Below are 15,318 nucleotides of genomic sequence, written 5' to 3'. Positions count from 1 at the left end.
CCTCTCTACTTCGACCATCATCAGTTATTTTACTCCCTAAATAGCAAAACTCCTTTACTACTTTAAGTGTCTCATTTCCTAATCTAATCCCCTCAGCATCACCTGATTTAATTTGACTACATTCCATTATCCTCGTTTTGCTTTTGTTGATGTTCATCTTATATCCTCCTTTCAAGACACTGTCCATTCCGTTCAACTGCTCTTCCAAGTCCTTTGCTGTCTCTGACAGAATTACAATGTCATCGGCGAACCTCAAAGTTTTTACTTCTTCTCCATGAATTTTAATACCTACTCCGAATTTGTCTTTTGTTTCCTTTACTGCTTGCTCAATATACAGATTGAATAACATCGGGGAGAGGCTACAACCCTGTCTCACTCCTTTCCCAACCACTGCTTCCCTTTCATGTCCCTCGACTCTTATAACTGCCATCTGGTTTCTGTACAAATTTTAAATAGCCTTTCGCTCCTTGTATTTTACCCCTGCCACCTTCAGAATTTGAAAGAGGGTATTCCAGTTAATGTTGTCAAAAGCTTTCTCTAAGTCTACAAATGCTAGAAACGTAGGTTTGCCTTTTCTTAATCTTTCTTCTAAGATAAGTCGTAAGGTTAGTATTGCCTCACGTGTTCCAACATTTCTACGGAATGCAAACTGATCTTCCCCGAGGTACGCTTCTACCAGTTTTTCCATTCGTCTGTAAAGAATTCGTGTTAGTATTTTGCAGCTGTGACTTATTAAACTGATAGTTCGGTAATTTTCACATCTGTCAACACCTGCTTTCTTTGGGATTGGAATTATTATATTCTTCTTGAAGTCTGTGGGTATTTCGCCTGTCTCATACATCTTGCTCACCAGATGGTAGAGTTTTGTCATGACTGGCTCTCCCAAGGCCATCAGTAGTTCTAATGGAATGTTGTCTACTCCCGGGGCCTTGTTTCGACTCAGGTCTTTCAGTGCTCTGTCAAACTCTTCACGCAGTATCTTATCTCCCATTTCATCTTCATCTACATCCTCTTCCATTTCCATAATATTGTCCTCAAGTACATCGCCCTTGTATAAACCCTCTATATACTCCTTCCACCTTTCTGCCTTCCCTTCTTTGCTTAGAACTGGGTTGCCATCTGAGCTCTTGATATTCATACAAGTGGTTCTCTTCTCTCCAAAGGACTCTTTAATTTTCCTGTAGGCAGTATCTATCTTACCCCTAGTGAGACAAGCCTCTACATCCTTACATTTGTCCTCTAGCCATCCCTGCTTAGCCATTTTGCAGATTTACAACTATGAAGAACAAATTAAAGGTGCGAAACCTTCAAATAAATTTTCTGTTTCTTAGTAGGAGTTGGTCGTTAAGGATATTGTCTTTATCATGTTGCAGATGCTTAAAGATTTGCATTTCTTCCAAAACATCCAGTTTTAAGCCCTTAACCTCGGCATGAAGTAACTCGATATTAACTGGACGGGCCGGCGCATGAGCCGTTCGCACGAGATGTTCCGCATAAGTAGAGCCCTTAGTACCGTCACCGCTTCTAGAAGGAATATGCTCTTTATACCTGAGACCCAGAGCTCGTCCCGTTTGCCCGATGTAAAATTTTGGACAATCCCCGCATGTAATTTTATATACTCCTGATTGGGAAAGTTTATCGCTCTTATTGTGCAAGGAGTGGATTAAATTCCTATGAAAACTATTATTAGTAGAATAGGCGACTCTGAAATTATGGGCTCTGAGTAAACGCTCCAATTTGTAACTTTCGCAGTCGAGGCGGGTTTCTAGTTTTTTAATATATTAACCAACGACTGCTGATGCGCTGCAATGTTGAAGGTTCTTTTATAAAAATCACTGATTTAAAATTTCCGCTAGTCTTAAAAATGACCGTATATTCGATGCTGCGAGAGACCTTTCTCTATCTGGAAAAATTGGATTCACATGGCAGCAGCAGAGCGTCGATGCGTCGAACATGAGTTGCGGGGGCCGGCCGCTGTGGTCTCGCGGTTCTAGGCGCGCAGTCCGGAACCGTGGGACTGCTACGGTCGCAGGTTCGAATCCTGCCTCGGGCATGGATGTGTGTGATGTCCTTAGGTTAGTTAGGTTTAAGTAGTTCTAAGTTCTAGGGGACTGATAACCACAGCAGTTGAGTCCCATAGTGCTCAGAGCCGTTTTTTTGAGTTGCGGGGATTCATAAGCTCGCTTACACTCTTTCCCTCTCTCCCCACCATCACACACCCAGAACACTGTCTGGCATGTTATACGTCATTGCAGCCTACGGTGCCAGCGAACTTGATTTAAAAGCGATTTGTGTTATCGGTAACAGTAGAATATTTTTGTTAGTAGCTAGTTCCGTAATGGAAAAAAATAAAAGGTATTCATAAGATGGTAACGGCCTTGCCGCAGTGGTAACACCGGTTCCCGTGAGATCACCGAAGTTAAGCGCTGCCGGGCGTGGTCGGCACTTGGATGGGTGACCATCCAGGCCGACATGCGCTGTTGCCATTTTTCGGGGTGCACTCAGCCTCGTGATGCCAACTGAGGAGCTACTCGACCGAATAGTAGCGGCTTCGGTCGAGAATACCATCTTCCGGCCGGGAGAGCAGTATGCTGACCCCACGCCCCTCCTATCTGCATCCTCCACCGAGGATGACACGGCGGTCGGATGGTCCCGGTAGGTCACTCGTGGCCTGGAGTGCCATTCATAATATGCGGGCTATAAATTGCAAGTAGAGCATATGCAGAACAACATGGAAACAGATCAGCTGCGTGGCAGTCAGCCCTTCACCAACAGTAAAAACCTTTTGCGACTGGTGTGATAGTAAAGAAGACCTGAAAAACTAAGGAAGACTAAACGTGCAAACAGAGGACTAAATGCAAAATGGCCATAACTAGAAGACACCGTACTGAAATGGATTCACTGTCAAAATGGCATTGGAATAAATACAAAACTGATTCAAATACACGCTCGTAAGCTTGCGATACAGTGAAACTTAACAGACTTTAAGGGTGGAGTTGGTTGGTGCTACAGATTTAGAAGCGACATGGACTTGGCAAGCGAATCAAAACCAAAATATCTCAAAAAATGCCACTGGAATATGAAGAGAAAGTGTCTTTCCATCGCTTTATTATTTAACGTCGTTAGAAAGCCAGTGTGGAACTAAGCCAAAATGCGAATATGGACGAAACTCCTCTGACATTTGACGTACCGCGTAACAGAACTGTTGCCATGAAAGGTGCTAAAATGGTAACTTTAGAAACAAGTGAATACCAAAGATTCGCTACACTGTTGTCCTTTCATGTTGTGTTGACGGTACTAAACTTAATCCGTTGATCATGCTCAGAACTCTCTGTACAGCATGTGATTCCTACATTGGAAGAGTTAAACTGTGTGGAAACCACTGTTTCCATGCAAGATAAATGTAAATATCGTGTGACTTGGGCCTCCCGTCGGGTAGACCGTTCGCCGGGTGCAAGTCTTTCGATTTGACGTCACTTCCGCGACTTGCGCGTCGATGGAGACGAAGTGATGATGATTAGGGCAACACAACACCCAGTCCCTGAGCGGAGAAAATCTCCGACCCAGCCGGAAATCGGACCCGAGCCTTTAGGATTGACATTCTGTCGCGCTGACCACTCAGCTACCGGGGGCGGAGTTCATGCAAGATGTGACACTATCTCACGTCGCTCGCCCAGTGAAAGATATGTTTATTGCAACCTTCGACGAACTTCTTTACTCCAGACGTTTCCCAGATGCATGGCCTACAAAATCACCTGATCTGAATCCATGTGCCTTTTATCTGTGAGGATATCTAAAAGAAACGCGTTTACCAGAGACACGTTCGGTCTCTACCTTACCTGATACGTTGCTCAGATTCCATCAGAACTACTACGAGCAACTGTTGATCACGTCGTTTTACGGATACAGCATGTAGTCGACGTCTCTAGTGCTGTTGCATTAACTACGCCAGATTTGTGCCTGCTGGCCAAAACTGGAACTAATTTTTTCCCCCGACCTAAATGGTTCCGCATTAACGAATTAGAATATCTACAAAGTTTCGCTGTCTTACCATTATCTCAGCCGGCACTGGAAGACTGAACAGCTGCACTAAAATTATAAACGGTCCGCAGCTCGTGGTCTCGCGGTAGCGTTCTCGCTTCCCGAGCACGGGGTCCCGGGTTCGATTCCCGACGGGGTCAGGGATTTTCACCTGCCTCGAGATGATTGGTTGTGTTGTGTCGTCTTCATCATCATCATTCATCCTCATTACGATCGGAGGAAGGCAATGGCAAACAACCTTCGCTAGGACCTTGCCTACTCTCTGTTAAGGAGTGTTCATCATCATCAATTATAAACGGTATAACCGAGGGCTCCGGTATGTCATCGGTCGCAGGGTGCAGTGTCTTGCGGTGAGGGGTGAATTTGCAGAGAAGGTGTAACAGAATCCCCACGTGAAGCGGTGTTTTTCGGCCAAGAAGTCCAGAACTAAGGTGAGTATTCGCATACGGATTCGAGCAGTCTCGCCGCAGGGCTGAGGGGTGTAGCGCGATGGCCGCGAGTAGTCCTGGGATCGCGAGCGCCACCTAGGCGTCTCGGGCACGGGCCATGCGTGGGTGGCGGCCCGCCGCGGCCCCTAATGGCCCACATCCTGGCGGCTGGGGGCGCCTAATTGTATTAACGAACCCCCACACCGTCCAGCGCGGCGCGGTCCAGCCACCACGCCGCCGCGTGGGCACCCCGGCACGCAGCGCCGTCTCCTCTCCACTTGTCTCCTCCGCACTTCACTGCGGCGACGTGCGGTGTCGGTATATCATCGACGGTCATTATGATTTCATCATCGACGCGTGAACATCGATGGTCGACAGTCATCGCCTTCAAAAACATCGATGTTTTCAACATCTGTGTTAAACGACGAATTTGCAGAATGGCGTAAAAAGCAACTGACACTATTAGATCAAAAGTGTCCAGAAAACCTATTAGTGGATGTTAATAATGGGTGTGTCCACCCCTGCCTTTAAATCGGCTTGAACTCTGCTGGCGACACTACCAATGAAGTGCCTGAAGCTCTGTGGAGGATGGCACCGCATTCTTTCTCAAAACCGAAGCAAGACAAGGTACTGACTATTTATTCATGTACGCATTGCAGTCTGTTGCCTAGAAAGCTAACACAGGCCATACAGTCACATTTTTGTGGATAGTAATAAATGTATACTGACGAACCAAAACATTATGAACATCTGCTTAATACACTACTGGCCATGAAAATTGCTACACCACGAAGATGACGTGCTACAGACGCGAAATTTAACAGACAGGAAGAATATGCTGTCATAATGAAATGATTAGCTTTTCAGAGCATTCTAACAAGGTTGGCGCCGGTGGCGACACCTACAACGTGCTGACATGAGGAAAGTTCCCACCCGATTTCTCATACACAAACAGCAGTTGACCGGCGTTGCCTGGTGAAACGTTGTTGTGACGCTTCGTGTAAGAAGGAGAAATGCGTACCATCACGTTTCCGACTTTGATAAAGGTCGGATTGTAGCCTATCGCGATTGCGGTTTTTCGTATCGCAACATTGCTGCTCTCGTTGGTCGCGAACCAATGACTGTTAGCAGAATAGGGAATCGGTGGGTTCAGGAGGGTAATACGGAACGCCGTGCTGGATCCCAACGGCCTCGTATCACTAGCAGTCGAGATGACAGGCATCTTATCCGCATGTCTGCAACGGATCGTGCCACGTCTCGATCCCTGAGTCAACAGATGGGGACGTTTGCAAGACAACAACCATCTGCACGAACAGTTCGACGACGTCTGCAGCAGCATGGACTATCAGCTCGGAGATCGTGGCTGCGGTTACCCTTGACGCTGCAGCACAGACAGGAACGGCTGCGATGATGTACTTAACGACGAACCTGGTTACACGAATGGCAAGACGTCATTTTTTCGGATGAATCCAGGTTCTGTTTACAGCATCATGATGGTCGCATCCGTGTTTGGCGACATCGCGGTGAACGCACATCGGAAGCGTGTATTCGTCATCGTCATACTGGCGTATCACCCGGCGTGATGGTATAGGGTGCCACTGCTTACACGGCTCGGTCACTTCTTGTTCGCATTGACGGCAGATTTTTGCTACATTAGGTAGCTAATCGGCTCCACAAACGCCGTCATCGAGGTGATCGTCGGCTCGAAACGTGCAGCGCTCCACGGACGCGGGCTGGTGGGAGCAGAATTATGCTGTGGGAGACATTCTCCTGCGCTTGCGAGGGAGCTGTGGTAGTAATCGAAGACACACTGACAGCTGCGAACGACCTGCACCCCATCATGCTTCATGTCTTCCCCGACGGCCATGTCATCTTCCACCAAAGTAACTGTCCATGTCTCGCAGCCAGGACCGTGGTACAGTGGCTTGAGGAGCGTTATAAGGAACTAACGTTGATGTCTCGGTGACTAAATTCGCCTGATGTGAATTCTTTGGAACCGATCTGGATCGCTATCAGGCGCCATCGCCGGGTACGCAAATTAACGGCTCGTTCGTTACGCGAATTACACGGCCTTTGAGTAGAGAGCTAAGGCCAGTTACCTCCACAAATATATCAATAAACTGTCGGATCTCTGACACACAGAATCAACGATGTATTTTGTTGCAAAGATGGTCAAACAACTACACTACTGGCCATTAAAATTGCTACACCAAGAAGAAATGCAGATGATAAACGGGTATTCATTGGACAAATATATTATACTAGAACTGATATTTGATTACATTTTCACGCAATTTGGGTGCATACATCCTGAGAAATCAGTACCCCGAACAACCACCTCTGGCCGTAATAACGGCCTTGATACGCCTGGGCATTGAGTCAAACAGAGCTTGGATGGCGTGTAACGCTACAGCTGCCCATGCAACTTCAACACGATACCACAGTTCATCAAGAGTAGTGACTGGCGTATTGTGACGAGCCAGTTGCACGGCCACCATTGACCAGAAGTTTTCAATTGGTGAGAGATCTGAAGAATGTGCTGGCCAGGGCAGCAGCCGAACATTTTCTGTATCCAGAAAGGCCCGTACAGGACCTGCAACATGCGGTCGTGCATTATCCTGCTGAAATGTAGGGTTTCGTAGGAGTGGAATGAAGGGTAGAGCCACGGATCGTAACACATATGAAATGTAACGTCGACTGTTCAAAGTGCCGTCAATGCGAACAAGAGCTGACCGAGACGTGTAACCAATGGCACCCCATACCATCACGCCGGGTGATACGCCAGTATGGCAATGACGAATACACGCTTCCAATGTGCGTTCACCGCGATGGCGCCAAACACGGATGAGACCATCATGATGCTGTAAACAGAATCTGGATTCATCCGAAAAAATGACGTTTTGCCATTCGTGCACCCAGGTTCGTCGTTGAGTACACCACCGCAGGCGCTCCTGTATGTGATGCAGCGTCAAGGGTAACCGCAGCCATGGTCTCCGAGCTGATAGTCCATGGTGCTGCAGACGTCGTCGAACTGTTCGTGCAGATGGTTGTTGTCTTGCAAAGGTCCCCATCTGTTGACTCAGGGATCGCGACGTGGCTGCACGATCCGTTACAGTCATGCGGATAAGATGCCTGTCATCTCGACTGCTAGTGATACGAGGCCGTTGGGATCCAGCACGGCGTTCCGTATTACCTTCCTGAACTGACCGATTCCATATTCTGCTAACAGTCATTGGATCTCAACCAACGCGAGCAGCAATGTCGCGATACGATAAACCGCAATCGCGATAGGCTACAATCCGATCTTTATCAAAGTCGGAAACGTGATGGTACGCATTTCTCCTCCTTACACGATGCATCACAACAACGTTTCACCAGGCAACGCCGGTGAACTGCTGTTTATGTATGAGAAATCGGTTGGAAACTTTCCTCGTGTCAGCACGTTGTAGGTGTCGCCACCGGTGCCAACCTTGTATGAATGCTCTGGAAAGCTAATCGTTTGCATATCGCAGCGTCTTCTTCCTGTCGGTTAAATTTCGCGTCTGTAACACGTCATCTTCGTGGTACAGCTATTTTAATGGCCGGTAGGGTAAGTGCTTTCTCACACCTATTGCAAGACATACCCTCAGATCTTCCTCATACACGGTCTACACATCTTACCCCAAGCACATCATTCCCCAACGAAGTGATATAGGAGCATTACTGGTCTGGAAGATACGAGATAAGTACTGGCGCAAATAAAGCTGGTAGGGCGGTTGGAGTCGTGCTTGGCTAGGTCATTCCGTGGAGCACTTGCCTGCGAAATCCTTATGTCCCACACCCGAGTCCCGGTCCGACACACAGTTTTTAATGTGGCAGGACGCTTATGCACGACTAATCTACAGACTGAACAATCTGTACTGAGATCATTGGCTGCAAGCTTGTCTGGCTCAGTGAAATACACCCCTTGTCACGCTTGCTACGAGCAGACGCGGACAGAGAGAAGAGAGAGGGAGAGTGCAGCTGTTGCGCGCCTCGCCCCAGCTGAGGGCTCCGGAAGCCGTCCTCGCTGACGCCTGGTGGTGGTCGGCCGTCGCGCGGCGCCCCCGGGCATCCCAGTTTTGAATGCGAGTCGCCAGTGGCGGGTGGACATTAATGGTGCTAACACTGTTAGCACGGGAAGGATCGAATTGCAGCCGAGGGGAGAGCTCCGCGGACAGAGCGGGGCAATTGAGCGCAATGGGGGAAACGGCCCTTGTGTGAGAGCGGGAGCGAGAGGCCTCTCAACACGCGGCTTCCCTCCACCTCCACCTCCCCCCCTGCTTGTGATACGCGAGCACCCTCCGCACAGCTGCGCCCCCCTGCAGTCCTGAGCCAGCGTCAAGGGCGTACATACATATATACATACGAACTTACACCGGCTAATATTCGGAGGCCTCCTACTGGATAAATAATAATTACCCACACGGCGATAGGCGTTAACGTTGGGGACGCTGCCTCCCCGGACGAGGGGTGAAGCACATGTCATCACTGACGCGTGCTTTGCTCAAGAAACTTTTATGCTGGCGATGTGGTACACCTTGTAAATACATGCAACCGCTATCTCTGCCACGTGGCGTATCGGTCTTAGGCAGGGCAACCCATCGACCTAGCGTGACAAGTGACGTGACATGTAGCACGAGAGCTACATCAGTGGCGTGACATGCGTGTGACTTGACGCCAATAGAACTGATTCGGCGTTATCGAAGAGTAACCATGTCTTCTTCGGACGATGACTATATTCTGTTTTAGTCATCATCATCATCATCATCATCATCATCATCATCATCATCATCATCATCTACATCAGGGGTTGGGCGTTCTTGTCCTTTCCTTCAAAACTTGTCACGCCATCTCTTGATTAGTCTTCTTAAGATCTCTATCTTCATGGTTTATATTGCTTTATAGTCATGACTCTTGCATATGGCATACGGTTTATGAGTTCTTTCCAGTATTGTTTTATTGTGCCATATATGTTTTGCTTATTCAGTTGAGCTCGAATCTCATTTGTTTTTTCATCCATTTAAGTATGCACGGAGTAACAAAATGGTATGGCCAAACTTGGTACTGACATGGGCCCGAAAATGCTCTTTCGTCATGTGCAGCTCACTTTCTACTTCTCTTCACACTCGTATTAATCATGGGAAACACCCAAGAAAATGTATCAGCAGGGAAATGTTCAAAAGTACCTCGGGTAGCAAGAACAGACGCATCAACCCGCTATCGCACTGAATCCCTGATGCGTTGATGTCTCGTGCATGTTTTACAGCGTCCTACAATGCGGACACGAACGTTCTGTACATCTTGTAGTGAGGTTCCATACACAAGAGCAACCAAACGCCCCCACACAAGTATTGTGGGTTTAGGAGAGCTTAGAGGCCAAGGAAATCGTCCACCACTACCTTGATACACCTACACCTTTGTCGTAGAAAGACTGAAATTTCCTTATTATTTTGCTATTCATGAAGCCGTTCCCCTCATAATAACAGAGCCTCATAGACAAGAAACTAAAAAAAAGTCACATTTTACAGATTATGTTGGGAAATAGGGTCTACAGAATTTTCTTTTTCTGTGTTAGTATCCAAGTTACGGGTGTAGGAGAGTTCAATAAATTGTGAAGTGAATAAAACCAATGTAATTGTTCAACTATTTGTGCGTTGCATAACCTTATAGGAATTCATGGAAGTGTATACTCTAAGTCATCTGTTTAGGACAACGTAGACCATACCATCGAGAACTAAGATACAGGAAAGCAATAGAGACGGACGAACAACGCTATGTGGATAAGAAATCGGCTCTGTAGTTTCTGCAGGTTCAAATGCATTTATGTTTCTGTACTTCAGCAAAGATGAAAACACTTGCACAGAATAATTTACCTTAGAAAGCTACATCAGACCAGAGTTCGGAGTGAAGACCACCACCACCACCACCACCACCACCACCACCACCACCGCCACCAGAACAACAACAACAACAACAACAACGTTTCTTTCTGACACCAAATGAAGCACTGTCTTTTGAGAATGAAATGTATACATAATTACATACCGAAAGGACGTTACATCCAGCAAATCAGTAAAAAGAACTGCAGACGTGTTTCAGAAAAAACTACATTACGAATTTCCATTTAGTTCTATATCTTCTTTATTTTATATAAATAAACTAAATGAATTTCGATTACTGTACCTTTCTCAGATATTTCGCTTGTAATCTTTTATCTCTGTTTATCTTGAGCGTTCCTGTTGCTCTATACAGCGGTGCTCAGAATGAAACACAGATATTCATTCACTACACCAACGGGATGAATACTGATATAAGGATCGTCTCTCATTCTACTGCTTACACAGACGATCGCGCAACCATTGCAGAAATGTTGTAAGCTGTAACTAGCACCAAAGTTACGTGTGGCAAAAGTGCAGCACACCACATTCATCGGGCAGTTGTCTGTCATGCCATACGACTCTTACGTCGTGCTATTCCAAACCGTAGCTTCCGATAGGTACCTGAATAAAAAAAAGCAACTTTTCGGAGAAATAAAAACTAAAGCGACAACCTACGATTACTTAAGAGAAGGTAAAGTTCTTAGTCACGATCGCTTGTAAACAACCCGTACTGTCGATTACCTATTTCGGTAAGCATGGTTACCAAATTCAGATCTGTGAATGCATTCATACAATGTGAAAATATAGACAGATAAAATTAAATATAATAGCAGGTGCATTTTAATAGCAAAACTTGTTGGAAAATACCTCGATAAAAGGTCATTATATAAATACTACTCCTGAAACACTGTCAGGTGTATGAGGGACGAGATGAATGCTGCATCGGCAAGTCAAGGTTATAACTACAATATACGGAGTAATTCGTCAGCAGCACGCATTTCATACCACACATTACTGTGTAATTCAGACAGGTAGTGGTAGATAGTGGCCAGAAAATAGATAACTAGCACCGACGTGTGTCGCTAGTGTATTTATGTATTTCTTACTTAAAATTATTTATGTACTGTTTTTTAACTACAGCACGATTCCTGTTAACTGTCGATAAAAGATTCTTGAAGACAATTTTAGTTATTAAAACGGAATCTAAAAGTTGGCCTTACTACGTTTCATGTGTACAAGTGCGCCTGTGCAGAAGCTGCTTTACAACTTGGTGCAATTACCACAATTTGCTATACAATAATCTGCTATATAATGATATTTTCTAATTTATAAAACCTGCAGATATATTTCTAGACTTGTTAAAATTGCAAATATTACATAAAAATGGAGAAATATAGTTACAATGTGGGCAATCGCTGAGTCATATGGATAGCAATCTACGCTGCGGATAACAACCTAAGTAATTACCACGTATGCAAATAGTAAAATAATGACAGTGATAGTGGACAATACACTGAATTCACATAGTGACAACAGTTAGGCGATGTGACCACCTCGGACTGCGGCTACATCGCATTCCACAGTTCTATTACTTAATAAAATATAAACTCACCACGATGATATGAAAGGCCAGACTAAAGTCAATGAGTTAACAACGCATTAAAAACAAACACTAGCTCGTGAACAAATTACATTCACGCATAGAACGCATGACACTCGCACAAAATGCTTGTTTACTGCATTTTATTAAGGTTATCTTTCCGTATTTATCTTCATCATTTGTTGGTACAGAAGAAAACGCAATGTCCAAAAAATGTTGGGTGTGGAAAGATGTGTCGCCCGATGTCTGCGGACGTATGAGTATCACGGCACCTTCTTACGGCACGTTATCTTCATAGGCCAACAAGAGACCTCAATTAGCAGTGGGAAAATTTTCCTTAACTGCAAAGGTAGCAGCCTGTAGAGATGAGCCGGAAAGAAGTTACCATTGTTGGTTAGCTTAAAGTTAGTTCATGCAGGACGGAGTAAGAACTCACTGAATCTGACAGTATTATGGGTGTCTGTGGTGACAGTAACTATCTTACACTGCTTGCCATTAAAACTGCATCATCAAAGCTGAATTTAAAATGGCATGAAGTGTACTCCACTACAGCTCATCCGTACAAACCAGTTACGCGAAACGCTGCCTACATTTTTTATACAAGGAAACATTACGCAGCGCGTTTCCTATTCAGAAATCACGTTTGAATGTTATTTGTTTGTCCTGATATGCCTCGTATAAGGAGGAGACAACTGCCAGCATGTTCCTGATGATCCATTGTGGACGTGGGACATTGATTGGTCAAATATTTAACAATAAAATTCGCCAAACAGCCGTGCAAATTGAGAAGTAATTTTCTTTCATTTTCGCTACCAGTCAAGTCTTCAAAGGAAGCACGTGAGAATTCACGACATCCAGAAACAGATGGCCCTAGTATGCGAACATCGACAGTTTTTGGAAGTTGCATGTGCCGCATGAAACTGGCACACTGAATTGTCGAAACTGGTAGAAAAAAATAGCTTCTCAATTTGTTCGGCTCTTTGGCGAATTCATTTCTTAAATAAACTACCAGCACGTGTCGGAATTCGACAACGGTAGGATCGCCGCCTATCGAGACTGCAATTCTGCCAGATTGCTGCTCGCTTTGATCGGGATCCGACCACTCTGATGCGAACATGGACGAAATGAATTCAGGTGCGCTATACGCACTCAACGCTGTACAAGTTCTCAGTGACCTCGCAGAGCTGGCTCCGGTGAAGACAGACGAATTGTTCGCCTAGCGTGCACAATGGTGCAGCACCTTCTAGGGTCCTGTGACTCATTAGGCAAAAATGGAACCGTTATAGGACCGCTTTGTTGTCCGTCTGTTAAAAACCCTTTTCCATAGGAACGGTTGGATGTATCAAGTTGAAATTTATGTCACTTACTGAGGTCTCTGGTCCCTTGGTGGTGTAATAAACATTAGCTTCTAAGTCTATGCAATTAAAACATACTGTCATTTCTACCACATACTCATCAAAACCTAAAGAGCACTTTCCATAGTTCTACAATGATGAAATTTGGTAAGAAATAATGTTTCACAATACAAGTAAAGCAAAAATCAGAAAACTATTAATTTGTAACTATATCACAAGAAAAATATTTCTTTAGTTATCGGTTGTCGGACGTCAAACTTGAAATTAAAATAATCTGCAGGGCTGCATAAGGCTGACCGGGTTGCAGTGGTAACCGTCAAACATCAGGCAAGGAATGATATTGTTGATCGCATCACGCGATTCGGAATTTATCCATCAGATGGATTAGACTGCGAATGTTTGTTTCACATACAACTTCAAACGCCATGTCTACGTGCAGTAATCGCTCCTGGATATCTGACGATGGAAAAAATTCAAAAACGCGTCCAGTGAGCAATAAAGTCATTCCTTGCCCGATGTTTGACTTGTACCACTGCGACCAAATCAGCCTGAATGGAGAACTACTGATTATTGTAATAATGGTCGCCAGCCCCCTGCATGACGTTATGTCACATTTACATTATTGAAGTTAATACTTTCTCGAAAATTTTGGTGTCTCTGCGACCGATATCTTGCCGGTATCAATGTCGATAACGCAAAAATGGTCGAGATTCTCGACTCGCGGAATGACTGAACTGACTGTATACACCCTTGAGTTTGTACGGAACAGTCAGTGCGCCCAGGCCGCTGTGGCCGAGCGGTTCTAGACGCTGCAGTCTGGAACCGCGCTGCTGCTACTGTCGCAGGTTCGAATCCTGCCTCTGGCATGGATGTGTGTGCTGTCCTTAGGTTAGCTAGGTTTAAGTAGTTCCATGTTCTAGGGGACTGATGACCTCAGAAGTCCCATAGTACTCAGAGCCATTTGCTCCATTCGAGTCAGTGCGCGAGTCCTGCTCGCACCTACCCATTTTTTTGTTCACTTAAGGGTCAGATTTCATATAAAGCCGAATGTTTTTGGGCATTAAAACCGGTGTCATAACATCTTACCAATGCAATATAATGGCAGGCTTTGAACTTCAACAGCCAACTGATGTCGAGCAACAGTATCTGAAATGATCAGTCGATGAATTACTGTCACTTTGTAAGGTTGCAAATCTGAGCACAACTGTACGAGCACATGCTACTCACACTCCAGTCTGAAGCGCTAAACAGCGCAACGATTTCTCGGAGTTCTTTCGCAGTCAAGATATAAGGGATCGATCAGCGAAAAAATGCTCCTATCGGAGCACAAAAAATGCGAATATATTCCTGTTTACTTAAAAGACTGACTAGAAAGTGGGTTACCAGCTGTCTCGTTCTATCTTCCTCAGCACCTTTAAAAATTTTCCCAAAAATTTTGGCATGCGAACATATTCGCGCTTTTTTTTAACATGTAACTTACCTCAAACTGCCACACGCACCACCACCTGTAACTCACTCACACCCACCAGTCCATGCTGCAAGTCGCTCATACCCAGCCACTCCCAGTTGCCCTTTCTCACTCACTCATTCAGTCCAACCCATTGCCATCGGCCGGCCGTGGTGGCCGAGCGGTTCTAGGCGCTTTAGTCTGGAATCGCGCGACTGCTACGGTCGCAGGTTTCGAATCCTGCCTCGGGCATGGATGTGTGTGATGCCCTTAGGTTAGTTACGTTTATGTAATTCTAATTTGTAGGGGACAGATGACCTCAGATATTAAGTCCCATAGTGCTCAGAGCCATTTGAACCATTGTCATCGTCTCTCTGCGTCTGTCTTTGTCTCCTGTGTCTCAGCCACAGTCCAGTTCGCTCTGACCGTCACTGTCTCCCTCTTGCTCTCTCCAACTGCCAATATCTCAATACTTCCTTCTTTCTTTCCCCTGCTGCTGTCTCTTCTTACTATCTCTCTGTTCCTTGTTGTCATTGTCATACAGTCT

The 15,318-nt window shown here is 45.5% G+C and overlaps 1 protein-coding gene and 1 pseudogene across 1 annotated transcript in view; one reads left to right on the top strand and one right to left on the bottom strand.

The window, feature by feature from the left end:
- Positions 1–15,318, bottom strand: part of LOC126235427 (hematopoietically-expressed homeobox protein hhex) — a 419,468-nt gene that overhangs the window by 303,336 nt on the left and 100,814 nt on the right. The gene's annotated exons all lie outside the window — the stretch shown is intronic.
- On the top strand, positions 2,369–2,486 carry LOC126237940 (5S ribosomal RNA; annotated as a pseudogene).

The sequence above is a fragment of the Schistocerca nitens genome, chromosome 2, assembly GCF_023898315.1.
Source record: "Schistocerca nitens isolate TAMUIC-IGC-003100 chromosome 2, iqSchNite1.1, whole genome shotgun sequence".
Taxonomy (NCBI): Eukaryota; Metazoa; Arthropoda; class Insecta; order Orthoptera; family Acrididae; genus Schistocerca; species Schistocerca nitens.
Note: the sequence above shows the minus strand (reverse complement) of the source record. Positions and strands in the feature narration are given on the sequence as shown.